Source organism: Panthera tigris, chromosome A2 (assembly GCF_018350195.1).
Source record: "Panthera tigris isolate Pti1 chromosome A2, P.tigris_Pti1_mat1.1, whole genome shotgun sequence".
In the NCBI taxonomy this organism is placed as follows: Eukaryota; Metazoa; Chordata; class Mammalia; order Carnivora; family Felidae; genus Panthera; species Panthera tigris.
Window position 1 is genome coordinate 140,437,393 of NC_056661.1, and position 23,546 is coordinate 140,460,938.

Genomic DNA, 23,546 nt, shown 5'->3' on the forward strand with positions numbered 1-23,546 from the left:
TGTAAGACAATTATCTCAAAGTACCCATTAATAATCTGCTTTTAATCCTGACTATTATTCTAATTAGTACTATTTTTTAAGTTTATTTATTTATTTTGAGAGAGAGAGAGAGAGCGAGCATGTGAGCAGGGGAGGGGCAAAGAGAGAGGGAGAGAAAGAGAATCTGAAGCAGTCTCCACATAGAGCCCAATGAGGGGCTTGAAACCACAAACTGTGAGATCATAACCTAAGCTGAAACAAAGAGTCAGACGTTTAACTGACTGAGACACCCAGGCACCCAAAATTACTGCTATTTTTTAAGAGACTTCATTCTTGGTCAAATCAGGAATTCATTCATCCAACTTTTTTGTCCCATGCAGAGCCGGGTATTATCCCACTAGTGCACAGTTTCGAAAATTAAAAAATAAACATTATACCTTCACCAAATTAAATGAAAAAAATTACTATTTCCCAGAATGGTTTGTGAGGGCAGAATATTAACTCAACAAACACTCATTGGTTATCTGTTATGCACAAGACAGTGCGATATGGTTGTAGGTACATTTTAAAAAAAGAAAAAAGAGATCTTATCAAAAAGTATGAAACAGACTATGTAAAAAGTGAAGGGAAATCCAATCATATAGCTAAAACATTCTCTGATGAAAGTACTTTCTCCTGAAAAATACAAGGACAAATGCATGAATTCTCAAAAGATGGGGAAGAAAAATCAAAAAATAAAAACGAAAAGGGAAACTCTCAAGATTCGGGTTAAAGGTTGTTATTGCTTTAATCTGTATTCAATATCCTGAAAATCTTTATACTTTTCTACTTAAACCTATGCATCGAAACAATGCCTGACATATTTTCTCACTGTGTGTCTTCAGCAATGCACGGTTGCTAATGACAGCATTTGCTCATGAGGCTTCCCTGCAGGAGAGCCTTTGGGGTGGAGAATTTTCTATAACAGCAGACCTGCCATAGCTGATCTGTCAGGGTGAGTCAGACAGACATTCTGCTCCCTGAGGATGACAAGAAAACAAATAAAAATTAAACCAAATGCAAACAGTTTCATCAAAGGCATTTGACAAATTAGCAGGTGCCCTAAGGAATCAAAAGCAAGGGCAGAAATAAATAACAATTCCTTCATTGAAATCTTTTGATTTTAAATTCCAAACACATAAATTAAACCATCTATTATGTCTTCTGATATTCAATCGCACAAATATGTGGGCTTGAAACTTGGCCAACATTATATGCTTTCATGCTCTACTCATACTCATTTTTCACTCTTTCTACAGAGTCTTATCAAGCTTCAGCTATTCCAAGGCACAGTGCTGGACACTGGGGGATTGTTACGGTGAGCAGACACTGACAAATACTCCCTCACAGAGCCCATAGCTCAACAGAGATGGAGAGGCAGGCATAGCAATTAAGAGTTCACACAAGTAAATGTGAAATTTAGTAGAGACAAATTTGACAAAGAACAGCTATGTGATGCTTAGGATCTATGACTGGAGTCTTTTAAGCAATTCAGAGGGTCTAAGATGGCTTCTATAAAGAAGTTCTGAAGGACTCTTAGAAGGTAACTACTCAACAAGGGAAGGGAAAGATACTCCAGGCAGAAGAAACATCGATGTCCTAAGGCACGTGATCAGTTGAGAGACTAAAAGGAGGTCACTGTGGCTAAAGCAGAGCGTGCCAAGGTGCTATGGCTGGAGACGGGGCTCAAGACAAAGGAGCCAAGCCATGAAGCATCAAGGCATGGCATGATAAAGGGCTTACTTGCATCGTGAAAGATCTATAAAGTCAATGGAGTGCTCAGTGGTGTGCGTGTGAACGTTCGTGTGTCTGTCTGCTGGGGTGGGGGGGGGGGGCGGTGTCAGGCTATTTGGGTGGCAAAGTCACGTTTACTTTTGTACTCTATTTGATCACTTGTGAATTTTACCAACAGACAACTGTCCTTGCTAACAGTTTCTCCTATGGTAAGAGCAATTGGAGTTGAATAGAAAGTGGTTTATATCTAGATTGTGGAAAAACACAAATATAGCATCATATATAAAGAGAATATTAAGTCAGTAGACATAAAACACAATCACAAGTTTTGCATGCTGTTCACTTGTAACATAACACAACCAAATGCCTCTTTTAAATGTATAATTTGTGTTCAAAAGTAGTACAATTTGCTATTCTTAAGATGAAGAGAATCAAGAAAAAAACTCATCCTAAAACCAATTAAATGTTTGAATAATCACCTTTAAGCATATACACTGCTGTTCCCGAGCAAAATAATGAATAAAATATCTGGTGACATTCAAAGGTGAACGGTGTTCCTCTTTTAGAGAATTTAAAAGATAGCAAATGCACAAGAGGTTAGGAATATGAAAAATCTGAATACAGTGTGAGCACAGTACACTCAATGATAATATACAGAATAATATGTTCATAGTAATATAATAACTTGCAGTGATGGCTGACGTTAGCAACAAAGAGAACCCAGATCCCAGAATATTGTCTTTTCAACTCAATTTAATAATGCAGTAATACACCTACAGAATTATGCGCATCGTATATGTCGGAATTCCAGTTTTTAAATGGTTGAGCGCCTGTTATATGCCAGGTGCTTTAAACATTTCCACGTTGGATCTTTGTGAGCTAGTTGTTTGCAGGAAAGGCCCTCACAGAGCTTGAAGCCCAAGCCTGCTGAAGCCTGATCGTGGGTAATAGAACCTCACTTCATTCCACCTCCATATAAACGCTCAGGAAGGTGCTAATTTTATTTTGCACTAGTTATTTGCACCTAGTGAGGAGGCAGGCACGCAGCCAGAGTCTCTACAACAGCCTGGTTGATACCAACAGCAGCGTATAAAGAACGCTTGAAAATGGCAAGGGAAGCTTCTCCTGCTTGGTAGGGTCCTTATTCCACGCGGGCAGCGTCATCCAAACCTGCACGATACCACAGGCCTCCGGGGGGAATACGAGAAGCCATACCTGCACCTCTAAAACCCGCGTCAACCCCTATTGTATGTAACCGCTCTCTGTTCTTGCTATCTCTGTAAAGTTCCTAACCAACTGCCACTAAAACCTTCTAGCTTTCTGTCGATCACATTACCATCCCATTGTGACATTGTGGAAATTATTTCACTTACTTTAGAAATGAAGACGGGGAGGCTCTGAGCATTACGGTAACTCATCCGAATTAACAAGCAATAGTGCCGAGGTCCCGATCAACACAAGTGTGGCCTTTGTGGATGCAACTGTTAGAAAAGGCAGGAGAGCTGAGGCCACAGTGATAGGGTGAGCATTGCACAAAGAACAAGAAGTCGGTGTTGTAAGTGTGTAATTGTGACACTAAGGAGAGAAAATTTAGGTTGCATTTTTTTTTCACGTTGCACATGAAAATCATAATGTGATATTACAAATATGTTTATCTTACCATCAAACGGTAAGTTCTGTGAATATGGGAAGTCTATTTCATTCACCTACGTAAGGCCAGTATGAAGCAAAGGGCCACACGTGTAGTAGACATGTAAATAATAAAATTGTAAACTTTCAAAATGCCTTTTGAGCTGACTGATTTCATTACTTAACTAAGGTGAAAAGATTAGTTTGGTGATTTGGGGGATATATTCTAAGTACTGTTTCTGTGAGGGTGTTTTTAGATGAGATTTACATTTAAATTGGTGAACCTTCAGCAAAGCACCTCCATACTGTGGGTGGGCCTCATCCAATCAGTTAAAGGTCTGAATAGAACAAAAGACTGACCTTCCCCACACAAGAAGGAATTCCGCATCGCTTCTCTGCCTTTTGGCTCAGATCAAGTGAAGAAGGAATTCCGCTAGCAGACTGCTTCCAGACTTCAACTGTAACATTGGCTCTTCTCTGGGTCTCCAGTTTGGCAGCCCACCCTGCAAAATTTGAACTTCCCGACCTTTATAATCGTGTGAACCAATTCATCAATAAATCTCTCTCTTTCTCTGCTTCTCTAGAAAACCTTAACTAATACAGGCAGCATTAACATAACAGTTTAAGGATATAAATGTCTCAACATATACAGCCTTTAATGGTGTACAGACCATTAAGGTGGGGTCATATCCTATATTTTTTTCCATTTACTTATACATTCATCAAATACTTCTTCAGCATCTCTGATAACCCCGGGCACTTGTTCCAGGAGCTGAGGGTACAGTGAAGAATGAGATTGCTTAGCAAAATTTATGTATTAATTTCTGAAAACCTTTTTGACTTAAGTAATTAAGTCAAAGTAGTCCATTCAACTTGGAAGTGAAACAAAACTTATTTCTACAGGATAGAAATATTTTACATTTTGTTTCCTTTTAACTCAAACTTGGAAGCAACTGTGCCATGAAAAAAACAGAAGATAATTATTATCCACAAACTATTTGTCTCCAGCTTTTGTACATTTTACTTATTTCCATATTCTTATTTTCATATTTCATATTCTTATTTCCATATTGCCTTATCAGGCCATGTTTGTGTGTATTAGTATCTACCTGTATCTAACATATAGGTCTTATTTCTTTATAGCTGTATGTATAGATATATACACATATATAATATATACTTTCGTTTTTTTCTAATACTGTATAAGGGTGAATAATTTTAACTCCTTAACTGACTATGCCCCATTCTGCACAGTTGACATCTCTGTCGCCTGAGACTCAGCAGAAAATACACATCGCATTGATACAGCTAATTAGTTGTAGACCCAGGAGCAGGTGTCTTCACTCTCCTGCTGCTTCTGCTACGGCCCAAACTGCCTCCCTGGCCAAAGATTTTCATTGAAGAACAGCTAGATGTCAATTTGCCCATAAAATGCCATTTGGGTGCCATTTTCCTAACTTTTCCTTGAAAACATACATAACCCCCTTGACTATTTTCTGAATGTTAGAAACCTATTGAAGGATCTCATCATTTCAACATGATAACTTAAGCTTACAGATGATGTTTCCATTTATTTCTGAGAACAAATTTAATGTGAGCTTTTTAATTCACCCCATCACAATTTAATATCAACCCTCCTTTAAAAGTAGGCCTAGACGTTATCAGCAGATACTCAGTCTTAAGGATGGGGACTATGCAATACTCCCTCTCATTGTTAACAAAAATAAGCATTTCCATGCTATCGTGATGCTTTAAGTAAAGCAATGAGGCTCGTGACAAGCACAGTGCAAATTAAAGCAGAATAAAAAGAATGCAGGAGGAGTTTGTTGAGCTCCCAAAATATATAGCTAAAACCATTCTTTAAAGAGTGCACAGGCAGTTCAAAATTTCAGCCCTCCAAAGATCACAAACTTCTTTGTATTTCAGAACGCTTAAAGGATATGTGAAAAAAGCGATCCAGAATCCAAAGTCAAAATCCACGGTCTGTATCACAAAGCCCCCACCCACATAGTATAGCTTGACTCCAGCACACTTCAGATTGTAGGCTGGGAATGAACTTGAATGAACCTCCTGAGTTCAAAGCCCTCCATTTTTAGCTCTGAGTAGACACATAACTTCCCTATTCCTCCTAAACCATTTGGAATCCAAATATGAATAGAATCCAAAAATGGCCTCCCGTTTTTGTGATGGACATAATTATGTTTCTCAAGGTCTCCAAACACAGCACTGCCATGATGCTGCTCAAACTTGTGGGGTGTTTCCTCTGACTGGGCTGGCTTCTCACGCCCGGTTCTCTCTGGGACCACTAGACCAGGATACTGTGGGGAAGAGCTCCCTCGCCTGCCTCTAGAAGGTAATGCCGCTGCGGGCAATCGCCAGAGTGGCTTCATCAACTGCCTCCTGCAGCCAAACTAGTTAATTTGATCACACAAAGTTTGCACTTTAGCTTGGCTAAATCTTTTTTATATTTATAGTCTTTCATTTGGAAATCCAAGTTTCATGTATAAACAAATGTCTAATTACAACATCAACTATAGATCACATGTATAAACAAAATGTATAATTTGCACATTGACTACAGATTTTCTCCAGAAAAACAACAATTATTTCATATGAAGTTTTGGAATTAACAGGAATCTGCTCCGTTGTGATTTATGTGCACTTCCAATGTGAGATTGTTACGGAGGAAATTGTGGCAGTTAATCAACATGCAAATGACATGTTTATGCATGAGTTAAAATGAATTTTGACAGATGTATGAATACCAGATATTAAAGTTTAATGTTTTAGCCCTGTAATGAAAATGACACAAACCACAGAAAGAACTGTCTTACCTGTAGACATACTGAAGGTCAAGAGAGTTTTAATTAATACCAGGTAGTTTTTCACTTGTTAGTAACAGATGAAATATAAAATATAAATACTCAAAATGCCAGAGGAAAACGCTCTTGTACTCAGAACCTTACCTGGCACCTCCATCACAATGTGTTATTATAATATTCATTCCAGTAAATAGAGTTTTCAGACATGTCTTCAGAATTAAAATGAGTGTATTTAAGTAACCATTCTGAGATCAAATTCTTTTTCTCTGTTCATAAATATTTGAAAATGTATTACAGTTTCTGAATATTAACCATGAAAGTTCAACTTCTGTTAGGAAGGAGTTGTTATGAAAAAGTATGAGATTAGAAGATAAACACAAAAGTAATTAAAGTAATTTTCTATAATGTCACTCATCTGTGCTTTACTTAATTCTCATCACTCATTTGGAAGATCCTCAAATTAGTATGAATTAACACTTACGGAGTGTTCCACAAATGTTACCGGCCATTTATTATGTACTCTTATGTGCTACTATTATGTACCGGCCATTGTGCTAATTACATTACATTTATTACCCCCTTTAAACCTCAGGAATTCCAGGAAATCTAAGCAAACTGAGGCCGAGGGAGTCAAATATCTTGACCAAGCTCACACTGCCAGGAAGTAGTGGAACTGTGTTTTCAATCAAGGTCTGGTTTCAGACTTCCTGTACTTAACCACTACACTGTAGATTTCAGACTACACCATTGACTAATAACTGCTTTCTCCCACAATCCTTTGCCATTTCCTGGGTACGGTACTGGTCAATGAATTCAGTGTGGAACTGGAGTTGAGGATCCACAATAGCACCTACGATGCCTAGGAAAGACTGCAAGAAGGAGAAATACTCGCTTTTGGTATGAGAGACAACAAGAAGTCAAAAGAGGATAACTGGACAGAAGAGAAATGGATCTGGGTAGAGATTAACTTAACAAATGTTAGGGCTTCCATGAGATAATAAGACAGAAAGGAAGAGAGTGGGATGGGCGTAAAAAAGTAAAAGCTGACAAACGTAAAATGTCTGTTATAGAAATCTCATTATGAAGTGGAGGAGAAACATGAACCACTAATTGGAAAGGGGTGATGGAAACAAGGAAAGGAGAATGGAAAAGGTGAGACAAAGAAAGAGAAGCTAAGATGTGTTTAGAATCCTCCACAGGACAGGCATTTTTTATATGTTTCACTCCATTTAATTTTCGTATTAACTGCACCAAGTGTAAAATACCGTAGAATATTTTTTCCTTATTTTTACAGGTGAAGGTACCAAACAACATTTCGGAGAACATTCAGCTGATAGAATTTAAAAAGTCAAGACTTGAACCCACATCCTTTGATCCCAAATGCTGCCACATGTTTAAGTCTAAGGAGGGAGGGAGCTGATAAATGGAGATGTCTGAGACGATTCTGAATCGTCTATTCAAACGGCTATTGCTTCCTTGCTACATTGGAAACATTCTGCATATGACTTCTAGTTTTAGCAATTACACATACTTATTGAAAGAAATGGGAAAATTTTTCTAAAATTTCCTGCTGCATTCTTTTTACAAAGAAAATGTTTGTACTTTTCTTGTGAACTGGAATGTGTTTTTGTGAGTCTAATAATGACCTATTTTGTTTCCATTTACTCTACCTTTTAAAGGAAAGTCTGTAGTTGAAATGAGGTCCATCGGACCTTGGTACAGATCCCTGCCTGAACCTTCTGGGTGCAGAGGAAGAGAAAAGGGATTAATTTAGGCTGTACATTTACTTGACCAGCTAGCTAAGAGATACAACAGACTGAAGGCAATAAAGAGGGGCACTCTTCTCCTTTGAAGATACTAGCTTTTTAAATTTTGTTTTGATTGGCAACCAGAAATCAACTATGGTAGGCCACCATTTTTGTGTGCGCAATAAACCAGGACACATTAAATATGGAGGATGCAGCATACTCTTTGTGACTCTGTCACAGGCTCCCCAGTTGGTGAACATCCAGACTTTCTTTGACATGTTCTCCACGTATTCCCAGGGACACTTGGCTATGAGGTGGCAGTTTCCATTTGCCCTTCATTTTCCTCCTTGCTCTACATGGAGAAAAATCTGTTTCTGGAGTGTGGCCATCACTATTCTATATTTAACTGCTCTAGTGAAGGGTTTCTTTACTTTTTTAATTATTATTATTGTTTTGTTTTTTTTTGGTTAAATAATACACTGTTCAATTCAATGGCAATCTACATAGAGAGATTTAGATACATGGTAATGTTGCCATCTTAAATCTAAGACACTCTTGAGACTGTCTTCATACATTTTTAATAAAACTTAAGTCTTTCAGGGGCGCTTGGGTGGCTCATTCAGTTAAGCATCTGACTCTTGGTTTTGGCTCAGATCATGATCTCACAGTTCATGGGATCGAGCCCCACATCGGGCTTCATGCTGACAATGCGGAGCCTGCTTGGGATTCTCTCTCTCTCCTTCTCTCTGCCCCTCCCCTACTTGCTCTCTCAAAATAAATAAATAAAACTTAAAAAAAATTAAGTCTTTCAAAACTAACAAATGTATGTGGGAAATCCTCCAAGCAATTGTGAGGTGTTTTCTCCCTTCCCTTTTCTTTCTTTTTCTTTTTCTTTCTTTCTCTCTTTTTCTTTCTTTCTTTCACTTTCTTTCTTTCTTTCTTTCTTTCTTTCTTTCTTTCTTTCTCTTTCCTTCCTTCCTTTTCTTTCCTCTTTTCTTTTCTTTCCATATTTGCAAATCTAGTGTATATCTCAAAGTACTTTTAAGTACACTGTAGCAAAGCAAGAATCAGATTGTAAATGTTTTATCTGCCTACAAATAAATAGATCTAATGTTTTTGTCTGCTTTGTAATTGTGTGTCGCAAATTCCACTGAACTCTCACAGAGCCTGTCTGTATAGGAATCTAAACGCAGTGGGTCCTACAACACCTGTTGGCAGAGTTTACAGAAGAACAGGAAAAGTACTTTTTTTTCCTTTAGATATTTACTCAAATTACATGTTATTTAAATAATTTTTAAAAACCCATTTTAAAGAGTTATAAAGGAAGTCAAATCCTATAAAAACTAAAGAATTCTGAGCAAGTATTATTTATGGTTTGTTTCACTGCCCATGGGCTGTTTACACTTCTTTTCCTATTCGTTTTGTTCTGTATTACTAAGGAAGAAACATTTAAGCTCCCTGTAAATGGACAATCTGTATGTTCCTCCAAAGACTGGAGACCATGTTTTTTGGAGCCATGCCTAAACATTCCCACAACTAATCCAAGAGGCACGGACAAACACTGACTGATTGCACTTCCTTTCCTTTCTCAGGATTTTCATCTCTTCTCTCCTTTGAACTCTTTTCCTTTTTAAATTTTCTATTCCTCGTCTTTATCTATTTCTTGGGTCTGTTTCTTTGTTTTTTTTTTAATTCTTTCAGTCTCTCAGTTTTTCAAGCACATTCATTGCATTTTGCTCCTAGTCTTCCTTCCATTTTACATTATCTGCATTTATCCTCTTGCTTTCTTCCTGCTCATGATGTTTCCTTCCACTTCTGTCCTCAAGCCTTATCGTCCACATTCCCAATTTTCTCCTTCCTGACCTCCACCACCCACTTCATCCTCTTCCTTCTCCCCGAAGATGAAGTAATGCTATCATTTTACCTTTACCTCCCGTGACAAGTTTAATGTCCACTCTAGTTTCTTTTGCTTTTATAGTTCTATTTTCTTTCCAAGGAATGAAAAGGAATAAACATTGAATTCAGAGGCAAGATTTATCATTTGCTTTCATATTCATTACGCTTGGCATTTCCCCCCTGATTTTCAATAAAAGAGGGATACTTTATTTGACCATATAATGTGCATTCAATTTATATGTTCTAGAGCAGACCACCCTGCTAAACTGCTGATGGGAAGCAATGTTTTTTTCCATTTTGATATAAATGCGCTCTTCCTGGATGGCACATAGCATGTTTCCTTAACACAAGCCAGCCTTCTCTTTACCATCCCTGTTTCAGCTCTTGAGCCTACCTCTGTGCTCATCAGACTAGATTCCCGCTTTATCCTGCATGACTCTAGCTGCCATTACTCCCAGGAACTTTTACTATCCACTCTGAGGAAGTTGTCGCATCCTGTCTCTTTCAGTATTTGGCTTCCTCCTGCTTGACAGTGAACTCAAAGGCTTTCGAGTTCTATACCTTGAATGGTCCTCCTACTGAGACAACAAAAATGCTAGATATAACATCAAAAAATCTTTTTCAGTGCCTACCCAATCTGGCACAAAATTGAGGACTAGAGTCAAAATCTGAAGTGAAAGTGAGAACACGGGAGGTAAGTGACAAAATTAGCTTTATTATCAGTGGTTTCTAACAACCCCATCGCAGGACTGGGTGGAAGGAGACTAGGAGGTGAAAGCTACAGCCTAAACACAGCATGGACCCCAGTATACCAAACTCTCAAAGTAAAGATGAATAAGGACTAAATCCTCTCTTTAGAAGAGTACAACAAAGAACATAATGTCTCCTCTGACAATTTATAACCATTAGCAAGCTTTCACCTGGGCTTCTAGTCCAAATCATCACCACTTTTGTGGTCTGAAGAAAGTCTGAGTGGAAATTTTCATTTAAAGCACTCCTGATTTTAATTAAAGAAAGAGAACTTTAAGAAATTGAGAAAGCAAATATTAAAGAAACTAAATAATATAATTATACAGCAAATGAATTGTTCAATGAATCCCCAGCAGAAAATTGTAAATTCATACTTCAAATCTTATAATAAAGTTGCAGGGACCCCTAAAGGCAAAGTAAAGATAATAAGCCACAATTTTTGCTTTCAGTGATCTCATTGTTTGGAGACATGTAAAAGGCCTCCCCTGTTTTATAGCATTTACTTTGGGCATGAAAGGCCTTCATAATTGTTTCTATAAATATGATTTGCCCCGCCATCTCACTTTTGTTTGTCCCATGCCCCTGTTAACAGAAAGATGAACTCCTGCAAACCTATGATTTCGTTCTGGCTCCAGTGAAGTCCTCAGAATCCAGAACCTCAAGCACAGTGGTCTATCTAAAACAGGGTAGAGACTAAACATCTCTCCTCTCAGTGCTGCTCTTCGTGATTCTCTGACTTCTCATGTTTTCAATCTTTAGTGCTTGTCTACGCCCATCCTGACTACATTGTGCTTATGCAATCATCTATGTACTCCTGACCACATCTGTATACTCAGCTGACCTCTTGTCATGGATTCATTTTCTTATCTTCCCAAAGAATCATCATTTCTACGAGCTAAAATTGGAGCACAAAAACTGCACAGGCAGAATGACCATTATCCTGGCCCCCAAGCCCCCCCCCCCCACCAACACACACGCGCGCGCACACACACACACACACACACACACACACACACACACACACACTTCCAAGGATCTATACATGTTAGAATAAGGGAAACCACTAAAGTAGGACTCCTGGAGGACTAGGATTCAAGGGGATCCTATAACGGTGAATCAGCAGAGGCTAAATGAGGTAGTGATGTCAAAGATGTAACTAGGCTATAAAAGCAACACTGCACTCATCAGCTTCCATCTGGGAGACTTGGCAAGCTAGAGAAGAATGTCACTGAAGGAAATTTTTTTCTGTTTCTTCTGAGTTATATAGACAGGCTTGCTTACTATAATGTCATTCAGTCTGTACTAACCTCTACTCCTTACTTCTGTCATCTACTGACTTCCGGGTAACTCCCTCGCATTCACCGAAGCCTTTAGTGTCTGACTCATGGTTTTTATGTCAACCTCAATTTTCGTTTTAAAATTCAAAAGAAATATGGGGTGCCTGGGTGGCTCAGTCGGTTGAGCATCCAACTTTGGCTCAGGTCATGATCTCGCAGTCTGTGGGTTCGAGCCCCACGTTGGGCTCTGTGCTGACAGGTCAGAGCCTGGAGCCGGCTTCAGATTCTGTGTCTCCCTCTCTCTCTCTGCCCCTCCCCTACTCATGCTCTGTCTCTCTCTGTGTGAAAAATAAATAAGCATTAAAAATTTTTTAAAAATAAAATAAAATTCAAAAGAAATGTGAAGATCTCTTCCACTGCTACACCTACTGCCTCCTTGGCTCTCTGTCCCCCATGACCTTCACCTCCACCTAACTTCAGTCACAAGCTCCCCCCTATTGCACATCCTGGGCTTTATCATCACTTGACATTCCTCCACCTCCGAGATCTTGACTGGAAAGTCCCACTCTGTGCACAAAGTTTCTTCCAGCTTTCTCAATCTGTGACTTTCATTAAACATGAAGTTTTACTTCACAGTGACCTCAGTGCTCTTGAAACCACTTCTATGAACTCCTTTTTGATATTCACATTTTTTATAACAGTTTAGATTCCAATGACCCTTTTTTTTAAATATAGCAAGTCTTGCAATTCTACCACTTCAATATTTCAGAAATCTACACTCCTCTCTCTATCCCACAGTCAACATCCCATTTCAAGTTACCATTACCTTGCCCACAGATTAACTAACAATATCCACATAAGTCTTCCTGACCCTAGTCCTTCCAAACGTACCCCCCCTTCCAGCCCATTCTCTACACTGCAGCCAGAGTGATCTTTCTACAACACAAATCTGACCATGTCATTCCCCTTTTTAAAACACTGCAACAACTTGTAGTTGCTTCTGCCTCACTCCATATTTCAAGTAGACTGAGTTATTTTGGGTTTACTGAATTTGCCATGCCTTCTCCCACCTATAGGCTTTTGCATATGCTAGAATCTCTTCTTGCAACATTCTTCTGTACATTATGTTCTTCTTCCATCATTTCCCAAATGCTAATCATTCTTTAAGTCTCACCTTAGAGATCTCTTAGAAATCTCCCATCTCTCAGGAAGTGTTCCCTGATCTCCCGAGTCTGAATTACATGCCCTTTCCTATGTGCTTGTACTTCCTTATCATAGCGCTTAACACAATATCTCATAACTCTAATTGTGGCGCCTCTCATTAGATTAGAGAGATAAGGATTGGGATAGTATCCCCGTGGCCTGGCACAGTCTGGAATATATTAGCTACTGAATAAATATTAAGTGAGTGAAAAAAAAAGACAACTCAGAGAGTCAGAAATAGAGACATTAAGTAGACATAACAATAAATCAGGGTATTAAATTAAGAAACTAGAAGATTCCTATGAGATTATGTACCAGGAAATATGGAACCTTATCTGCCATCCTTGAAGGCTACTGGAAAAAAAAAAAAATCAGTATAGCCAAAATGATTAAAATTGCCTTTACTTTATATTACATTAAATAAGCATTTATATTCCAAGAATTCTACACTTAAAAAAAAAATCCACATTGAGGTTTGCACATGTAATCTCCATGCTCAGCTCATGCATATTACCACTATAAATCATTCTCATGAGTTCAAATCAGCATATTTCCTGAAGAGACTTCTTTTACATTTTTGCATCAGCATGATAGAAGGTGACATCTAGGGCATGAGAAAGAGGCTTATATCAAATCTCTCATGACCTGCTTGATAATGTACTGCACACGTCTCGTCGGACCCTCCAGCATTTCTGACAGATTCTCCATCTTTCACACAGCTTTGGTTTTATAGAAGTCTAGTAAGTGCCACAGACTTGTCTCCTTAAAACCTCAATGCCAAACCTGCTCGGGCCGTAAATGTGTGAGTTGACAGAGAGCACTGATATTCCCTTACAAGTCTCCTTTTCCTGTAAAAATGGAAGTGTCAGATTATGATAATTCTCTCCCCATCAAATGCCTATAAAAGGCAGACAAATTGAGGGAAGATAAAAGTTAGCAAGCGGTACGGAAGAATAAAAGAGAAAATAGCAAGCTGTTAAGCTCTCCAAGGCTGTGGTAACTGCTGTCATTTTGATAACATAGTTCTCGCAGACCATCAGGCCACATCCAGCTTCTTCCAGCTGACAAAGTCTGAGGTTCCTCACGCTCCATCTTCCAACGGAGTGATGTGTCTGTGTGGAGAGAATGGCCCGAGAGAGGCCTTGTCCTTTCATAAGCACAGGAAGGTTGGTGAAGTCAACCTACATCAGTAGTTTCAAACCAAGTGACCATCATATTCAGGGGGAGTGGGTGTTATACAAATTCCTGAACCCCACTCCCTAATTCTGATCCACAAGATCTATTTTTGTTCATTTTGTTTTGTATTTTTCTTACGCCTTATTAAAGTTAAATTTTACATCCAGTGAAATGCACAGATCTCTTTCTTGCCCTCCTTTGGGTTAACTATTATTTATTATTCTATTTTAAATCTTTTGGGCTTTTAGCCCCACCTCTGTGTTGATTTAAGTAGTTTATGTATAATTACCACGCACATCTTTATCACTCTAGAGTTAATGTTTTTCCACTTGACTTAAAATATGAGAGCCTAGATAGAGCATGATCCCATTTACCCCTATTTTCTGTCATTGTTGACATATATTTCAAACCCACATACATTGTAAACCACAAGCTTATAATATTTCCATTAAATAATTAAATAATATACAAGCTTATCATATTTGCATTAAAAGGCAGTGGTCTTTTAATAAAAAGAAGTTAAGGGGGGAAGAAAAAGATAACTGTTTCACATGTATGTACATAATCATCTTTCTTCCTGCATTCCTTCCTGGAGATCTGAGTTTGCCAGTCATGATTTTTCTTCAACCTGAAGAAAAGCCCGTAGCATTTCTTGTAGTGTATGTCTTCTGGTAGGAAATTATCAGCTTTTATCTACTTGAAAAATCTTTGCCTTTATTTTTTAGAGAGATTTCTTCTGAAGAAAGAATTCTGAGTTGAGAGGATCCCCTTTTGGCACTTTAAACTTTTTGTTCCATTGTCTTCTGTTGAGATTTCAATCATCTCAATTCATCTTTGAATCATTGTTTCCCTGTATATACTAATATTCTAACACACACACATACTTCTGACAACTTTCAAGATTTTCTCTTTATTTTTTATCATTAGTTTATGATGTGTACACTTAGGGTTTTCTATGTATTAATTCTACTAAGATTTTGAAATCTGAGCTATGTTTTCATACCTCAGGCATTATGTTTTGAATTCATTCTCTCCCATTTTCTCTCTTGTCAGCTGGGACTTCACATATGCATACATTAGACAACTTGATATTATCCCACATATCTCTTAATGTCTGTTCCTTGTCTTTAATCTTGTTTTCTCTTCGTTCTTTAAACTGGATAATTTTTAATTGATCTTCCACCATCTTTAATGTACTGTTAAATCCATCATGTGATATTTTTATTTCAGATATTTTCATTTTCAGCTCTCAAGTTTACATTACATTCTGTTTTATGGTCAGCATTTCTCTGGGGAGATTCTCCACATGTTCACGCAATATGACCATCTTTTCTTTCAGCCCTTGAACATATTTATAAAAGCAACTTCAAAGGTGCTTTTAAATTAATTTAAATAAATTAAAATTACTAAAATGATTCCAGCATCTTATCCATCTCTGGGTCAGTTGGTCTATTTCTATTGCTTTCCTCTTGATCTAGTGTCATAATTTTATTTCGCATATTTAGTGATGCTCGTAATACTCTGAACATGATGGATGGTACACTGGTGAGAAACTGGATTCTGTGTTGTTCTCTGAGTGCTACTTTTTTCCTCTAGCAGTTACATTATTGGTTGCTCACCTGGAACTTGTGAATGTTTGCTTTTATATATTGTTAAAGCAGGCATAATTTTAGATTTGTTATATCTCAGGGAAAATCCCATAGGGCTAATCCCGCAATACAGTTTTTAGTCTGAAAGTACGATGTGTCAATAAAAACCCTAAGGTGGGGCACCTGGGTGGCTCAGTTGATTAAGCGTCCGACTTCAGCTCAGGTCATGATCTCGCGGTCCGTGGGTTCGAGCCCCGCGTCGGGCTCTGTGCTGACAGCTCAGAGCCTGGAGCCTGCTTTGGATTCTGTTTCTCCCTCTCTCTCTCTGCCCCTCCCCTACTTGCACTGTCTCTCTCTCTCTCTCTCTCTCTCTCAAAAATAAATAAACATTAAAAAAATTTAAAAATTAAATAAAAAAAAAACACAAGGTATTTTTAAGCCCTTTAATTTGCCACATGACTCGTTCCAAATGTTTGTCTTCCCTGTGGTGGGCAGCAGCTAACATCTCTACCTCTACTGAGCCTTTTAAACTTCTGCTTTCCACTGATCTTGGATTCTCCCCTCACACTTACACAGTTCCAAGCAAAGTTTATCTTTATAATGTGGTGTTCCCTCCTTTGTAACCCTTTCCTTCCTGTGGAGAAATTCTCAGACACTTAGGCAGCCCTAAATCCTACCCCTGGACACTCAGCTGTCTGCTGAGTTCCTGCTGCCCTGTAGTATGCCAAGTAGTGGGAAAGAAGGACAAGTACAGTACCCTTACATCAAAGGTCAAATTCTGCTTTTGCTCATTCTCTAGTGGCTTCATTATTTTTCTCTAAGATTTTGTAATTTGTAACTATGTGAGGTGATGGATGTTAATATAATTTCACTACATCTATATCTACCTATATCTGTCTATATATATATGTCAAATCATTGTGTTGTACACCTTAAACTCTTACAATATTGTATGTCAATTATATCTCAAAAAGCTGGAAAAAAAAAAGATTTTATAATTGTTACATTAGGTGGGGTGTGGGGAACGTCAATCAAATACAACCTACTCCACCATTATCAGAACCAGAATATCTGTTTGGTCAGTTGGCTGGTTGGTTTTTAAATAAAACTTCTCTTTGCTTCATTTATTAAATAAACATTTATTTGCTGAGCACATCTTAAATGCTGATGACTCGGGGCGCCTGGGTGGCGCAGTCGGTTAAGCGTCCGACTTCAGCTCAGGTCACGATCTCGCGGTCCGTGAGTTCGAGCCCCGCGTCGGGCTCTGGACTGATGGCTCGGAACCTGGAGCCTGTTTCCGACTCTGTGTCTCCCTCTCTCTCTGCCCCTCCGCCGTTCATGCTCTGTCTCTCTCTGTCCCAAAAATAAATTAAAAAAAAAAAATGCTGATGACTCTTCCTGACTCTTCCTGACAATGCAACAGCGAACAAAATAGATAAATTCCCCCATTTCTGAGAGCTGAAATTCTAGTGAAGTAGGGAGGCAGAAAAATATATATAGAAATAGAAAGTAATGTCGTCTAGTGATAAGTTCCATAAAAAAATTAAAACAGAATAAAGAGGTATACCCATTCCTCTTCTCCCTTCAAATGTTTATGCACATTACTGAAAAAAGAAATCATCAAAACCTTTACAATAAAATAAAAAATGCATATAATAAGAAAGGCACAGGGTAGCATTTAAATCAAAATGGTTAAAAGCCATTTTGTAATCTAATGTTACAACTTAAAAACACCTTATTACAAGTATTTATAACAAGTACAAACTGTATCATGCTGATTATTTGAAATACTATAAAACTAACCATAACATTATCTTGTTACTCTACATTTGCAAGGAGACAACGTAAAGATCCCCAGTTCAATTCACCTCTTAATTATCTAATATTCTAAAGTCCTTACTCCCCATGATTCTCACTGGCTCACATGTGCTCCATGTCTGCCCTCGCTCCATCACTCTGGGGACTCAGTTCTTTCCCTTCCTCTAGGATTATCACTCTGAGGATTCCCCTCTTACTCCCCTGTCCACAGTGTTCTCCCTCACAATTCCATTCAGCTAGGCAAATATGAAATAAGCATTTATTATGCACTACCACTGTGATAATGACCAGGGATTAAAACATAGGGAGGGACCATCCAGGTAGGTTCCATCCTTAAAAGAATCTAGTGGGAGATACAGACTCATCATCAATCACCACAATTCAGTCAGTATACTAAGTAGCACGAACTAAGTATTACAGGAGACAGGCCTATTAAAGCTATCTCCTTCATGGAGATTTGGTCATGGGAAATGACAGAAAGGAGATGACATTTGAAATAACCTTTGAAAGATGAGTGATCATACGCCAAAAGACAACAGGAGAAGGGGTGCCTGGGTGGCTCAGTCGGTTAAGCATCCGACTTTGGCTCAGGATGTGATCATGTGGTTCACGGGTCTGAGACCAGCTTAGGGCTGAGAGCCTGGAGCCTGCTCCAGATTCTGTCTCCCTCTCTCTGTTCCCGCCCCCCCCCCCCCCCATCCCTGCTCATGCTTTGTCTCTCTCTCTCTCAAAAATAAATAAACATTAAAAAAATTTTTTTGGTTTAAAAAAAAAAAAAGATGGCAGGAGTGGACACGACCTGCAGAGGGCAGGCACATCATGCTAACGCCCACAGAAAGTGTGCTCCGCTTGCTGCATTTAGATACAATGAGAAACCTAGTGCAGAGAAGGGTAAATGTGAGGCGGTAAAGGTAACTGGCAAAGATGGAGAAAATATTTGTAACCACTGATGAAGTCCCTTGTATGTCTTTTTAAGGAGGCTGAACTCAAATCCTATTGACTAACAGTTTCTAAGCCTAAGAAGTATGATCAGATCTGGTTTTATCTAACACAGGAATTTCGACAGTACTTTCTTTGCACTACTTGTCAGTCCCATACCTTGTTCCACAAATAGGCTGCAAGCTTCCCCAATAAACACCTATAGTCTTACACCTACTTATATTGTCCAGTGCCTTTCACAAAGGCGTTGGATATGTTGGCTCCCTATAAATATTTCTTGATCAGTTGGTTAACATATTCTAATACACACTTATACACCATGTCATCTTGTATTGAAAAATGTTCCTTTTCCCTTCTAAAATACTTGAACATTCTTTAGAAACTTAAAGGCATTACCTCTATATTAAAGAACGCTGCTTGATTCAAAACCTATGGTACTGCAAAATGATGTAGGGGATATATATGAGAAAGTAGCAGGAAAACAGGCAGAAAATATTTGCTGTCAAGTCATGAAGCATCTTGCATGTAATTGATGTCTATACTGAATCTTTTCCTGAACAGCAGACTGTCCTATGCCATTGCTATTAATGTAGTTTTTGTACATGTCATAGCATGGTTTTCTTGAGGTTGATTTAATTATTTTTGCATAGCAGTGCAACTAATGTAGTTTACTGGCTTTTTTTCCCTTTGATATCCAACTTTCAAGTTCCAAACTCAGCATCATTTAACTGTTTTCTGTATTTTCATTTTAGTTCAATTGTTCCATGTGTCACACATAAATAAAACTATAAATTAAAAAACTAAGAGAATAAATAAACACTTTTTTTTGAATAAATACATTTCTTAATTAGGGAATTCTTTTGTACTACCATAGTCCGAAAGTATTCTCTGTGGCTGTTGCTAAGGTACATGGTGAAGAGGCAATGTACGTTTTTTTCCAAAAAGAAGCTATGGAAAATAAGTCACTTTCTATCTGGCTTGGTTTGTTTGACAGGACGCAGTATTATCAGTGAGACAAGTGTCATTGATTTAAGCTCCAAGGGGCTCTGACATCATTGCTGCACGCCTCCCTTTTGCTGTCCCACAGGATGAGAACAGTGAGGGTAAGGGACTCACAGGAGAAACAGCGTGCGCTGCCCAGTGCGAATCCACCCCCACTTTTGGAAACCACTTGAATTGCATGCCCTCTGTGCCTGCTCCGGTCATGTCTGTTCTTGTACCCCCTTCTGCTTTGTATCCAGAGAGGCTGACCTCTGCGATCTGCTTTTCCCAGGCTCCAGGACCATCTGCAGATTCGAGGGCAGGAGGAAGGGAAAAGTCAAGGAACTGCTTTTTCTGCCTTTGCAGTAGCTACCTTCACTTTCAAGATTCCAGCTCCTGTCAGAGAAGCCCTCTAGCTTCACGCTTCATACAGTAACCCATGGCCACGGGCTACCATCATACCTCTTGCTCCTTTGTCCTTCAGTCTGCAAATGGCGGGAGCTTTGATTTTGCCAATGTTGGGATAGCCTCTTTGGCTCTGGATAGCTTCTCAGCAATTTCCATCACCCATTCCATCCATTTCCTACTAAATTCTTTATTTTAAATACTGAGAATGGTTTCTTTTTCTCACTTGGTCCCTAAACAATAGCACTCTGCTAGTGGAGTATAATAACACTGTCTTTTTATTTTTCTTAAAAATTTTTCTTTTTAAAATAGATCAGTAAAAACCCATGTAGACACACACACTAAAAAGCGGTGATAACATTTTTAAGACGTTCTGACTAAAATGTTGCTTAAAGTCATCATGCTCTGCTAAACACTAAATTCTTTAACCAGATATATATAAGAAAGAAACTATAAGACCACCAGTATTGTATGTAGTAGATGAAATACATCTAAATCAGAAACAGGAAGATGATCTATGGAATCAAAGAGCTCAAACATACATTTTAGATTCATGGTCAAGTGAATTATCCTAATCATTAAGAGATTAAAATTGCAATAAACAGGACGCGTTTCTTGAGGTTTGTCTGATTCTTAAGTTTGAATATAGTTCTTACATGTTTACATGGTTTACAGATCGGTTTACAGATAATTAAATGCAAAGAATCTTCTGGGGTAACCATATGAATCAGTGAAAGGATAGCTACACCTTAAACAACTGCATGAGCCCCAGTTTGGAGGAGCCTAGAACCATTATTATGGCCATCTTTTCCTAAAAAGCTATGTTGTTTGCCTAAGTGGATTATGAGATTGTAAATTCTTAACATTTCCTTTGTAAAGTCAATCACACAATGCCTGCTACATAGTAGATGCTAAAAGATGTATTACGACACATGATTCAATAAATGAATTCACATGGCCTGGTAGATACATATTCTGTTTGCCTAAACTTGCTACAAGAAACATTGCAGGCAGTCCAGAATTGCACTAAAACTATGTAAGAGCTTTTAATAACTTTCAAGTTAACCAAAATCCCAAACTTGAGGTTATAAATGGGAAGGGAAAAAATGGATAGTCTCATAGACCCACTCAGGCTTACTGATGAGAGATGAAGACAAGAAGACCTAATTCTTTCTTATCCATATTTTTAGCAAACGTGCCATTAACTGAACTTTAACTATAGGAAGCACAAGTTTTTATTTTTAAATTTGTAATAATAAAAATAAATTTGTAGATAGTCTAACACATTAAAAAAAAATCTATTCCCATTTATTTGGGGATTTTTTGGTGGTCCCACAAGACTTAAATGTTTAAGTAGTCACATTAAGAACTGTTTTAGAAACAGGGGTGCCTGGGTGGCTCAGTCGGTTGAGCTCCGACTTCGGCTCAGGTCATGATCTCACAGTCTGTGAGTTTAAGCCCCGTGTCGGGCTCCGTGCTGACAACTCAGAGCCTGGAGCCTGCTTCGGATTCTGTGTCTCCCTCTCTCTCTGCCCCTCCCCTGCTCACGCTCTGTCTCTGTCTCTCTCTCAAAAATAAATAAACATTAAAAAAAAAATTAAAAAAAAAGAACTGTTTTAGAAACAGATCAGAATGTATTGCATAGAAAAATCACACAGCCTTATTTTAAGAGCCTCTCTTAGGTCTTTAAAACCAGTGCATGAAAAGGGCAGAAATTTAAAAGGAGGCAAAGAACTCAGAACACCCTGGCCCTCATGGCACGCATCAGCCTCAAGACAGCATCATGAAGTCCTGCTTCCCTCCACCCTCAGGAGTAGGTGTCGTATGTATGTATGTATGTATGTATGTGTATGTATGCTTTTAATTTTAGCAAGAGAGTGGGGGTCGGGGGGAGAGGAGCAGAGGGAGAGAGAGAGAATCTTATGTAGGCTCCAGACTCTGCACAGAGCCTCACACAGGGCTGGATCCCACAACCCTGAGATCATGACCTGAGCCAAAATCAAAAGTTGGAGGCTCAACTGACTGAGCTACCCAGGTGCCCTGGAGGCGCCCGGATGGCTCAGTCGGTTAAGAGTTCAACTCTTGATTTTGGCTCAGGTCCTGATCCCAGAGTCGTGGTTTCGGGGCCCTTGTCAGGCTCCATGCTGAACATAGAGCTTGCTTAAGATTCTCTCATTCATTCATTCTCTCTCTCTCTCTCTCTCTCTCTCTCTCTCTCTCCCTCCCTCCCTCCCTCCCTCCCTCCCTCTCTCCCCCTCTGCCCCATCCCTCCCCTTGCATATCCGTGCTCTCTCTCTAAAATAATAATAATAAAAAGACCACAATCCTAACCTGCAATGCAGAATGCATACAAAAGGAGAAAGGAGATAGATTATAACTTTCTATGGATAGACCTCCAATATCTTGATAACATACACCTCAAGGCACTCTGGCTTTACATCCCCTTTACCCTCCCCATAAACCCTCCAAGTTCTCCTAAGTATTATGCAAAAGTCTTTGGACAAAAAAGTCTTTGCTTCCTGTTCAGTCAATGCTCCCCTGAGGAAATGAAATGCAGAACTCAGATTTACTTAAATTGTGGATGGTCAGGGGGTAGATAAAGAAACATAAATCATAATCTTGAAACATTATCTAGCCTCAACGATATTTAAGAAAACTTATGATTTGAGGGTAATTAAATTTTGTTCTGCCAATTTACTCAGTTGTTTTGATTTGTTCTAATAAATTTCCAGTTAATGCTTGGATTTTCTAATATCATAGAATGTTTTGCATATATTTATATTTTGTTTTCCTTCTCTGTGTTTATACTACTGGGTCTGCTTCATAACTTCATACATTGGCCATAACTTCCAGAATCTTAAGAAGGTATAGAATTGTTTCACATTCTTGTATTTTTTTAAAATAAAACAAAAAGGTTTCACATAATTCTCTATTAGTTATGATATTTATGATGTTGACCCCAGTTATGAAGGAGATATCCTTTATCATAAGAGATTGATAGAAAGGAACAGAAACTTCAGTTATAGACAAAATATGCAGGATTTTTTTCTTTGTTTTTGTTCAGTTTTTACACATGATAGATGTGGCATTCTAGAAAACTGGGAAAATTGCAATTTTACCCCATGTCTTACACCAAAATAATATCTTGGTAGATCAAAGATATAAAATCAAACAATTAGACTATAAAAGTATTTGAATAAAATTACAAATATGGTTTTCTTAGAGGTCTAAGAAATTTCTACATATAATAACCAGAAAGTATAAAAGAAATTAATGAATTTAACTTCACAATAAAATTATTTTGCATGACAAATAAAACCCCTGAGCAAACCGAAAATGACAAATGACAAATAGGAAAGAATGGAAGAGGTTCAGACCCATTTCTAATAATAGGAATGCCCTGATAGAAAAGTGGGCAACATTCATGATAAAGACAAATGCATTTGAAAAGAACCTCAGCATTGCCATAAATCAAATTTAAGCAAAAATGAGTTTAAGTCAAGAAAATTATAAAGTCATGAAATTTGGTAATATGACTGACATTGTTTGAATTCTAGTACT

The 23,546-nt window shown here is 38.3% G+C and overlaps 1 long non-coding RNA gene across 5 annotated transcripts in view; it reads right to left on the reverse strand.

Annotated features, from left to right (window-relative positions):
* Positions 1 to 3,132: 3,132 nt before the first annotated feature.
* LOC122234549 overlaps positions 3,133 to 23,546 on the reverse strand; it is a 35,007-nt gene continuing 14,593 nt past the window's right edge. For 4 of the 5 annotated variants that reach the window (XR_006212327.1, XR_006212330.1, XR_006212326.1 and 1 more), the window contains 2 exons: positions 3,742 to 3,898; positions 3,133 to 3,233 (listed from right to left, as the gene is read on the reverse strand). This is a non-coding gene — a long non-coding RNA (uncharacterized LOC122234549). Of the gene's footprint in view, positions 3,328 to 3,741; positions 3,899 to 23,546 lie in introns of all 5 variants that reach the window. The other variant, XR_006212328.1, reaches the window with a different exon arrangement.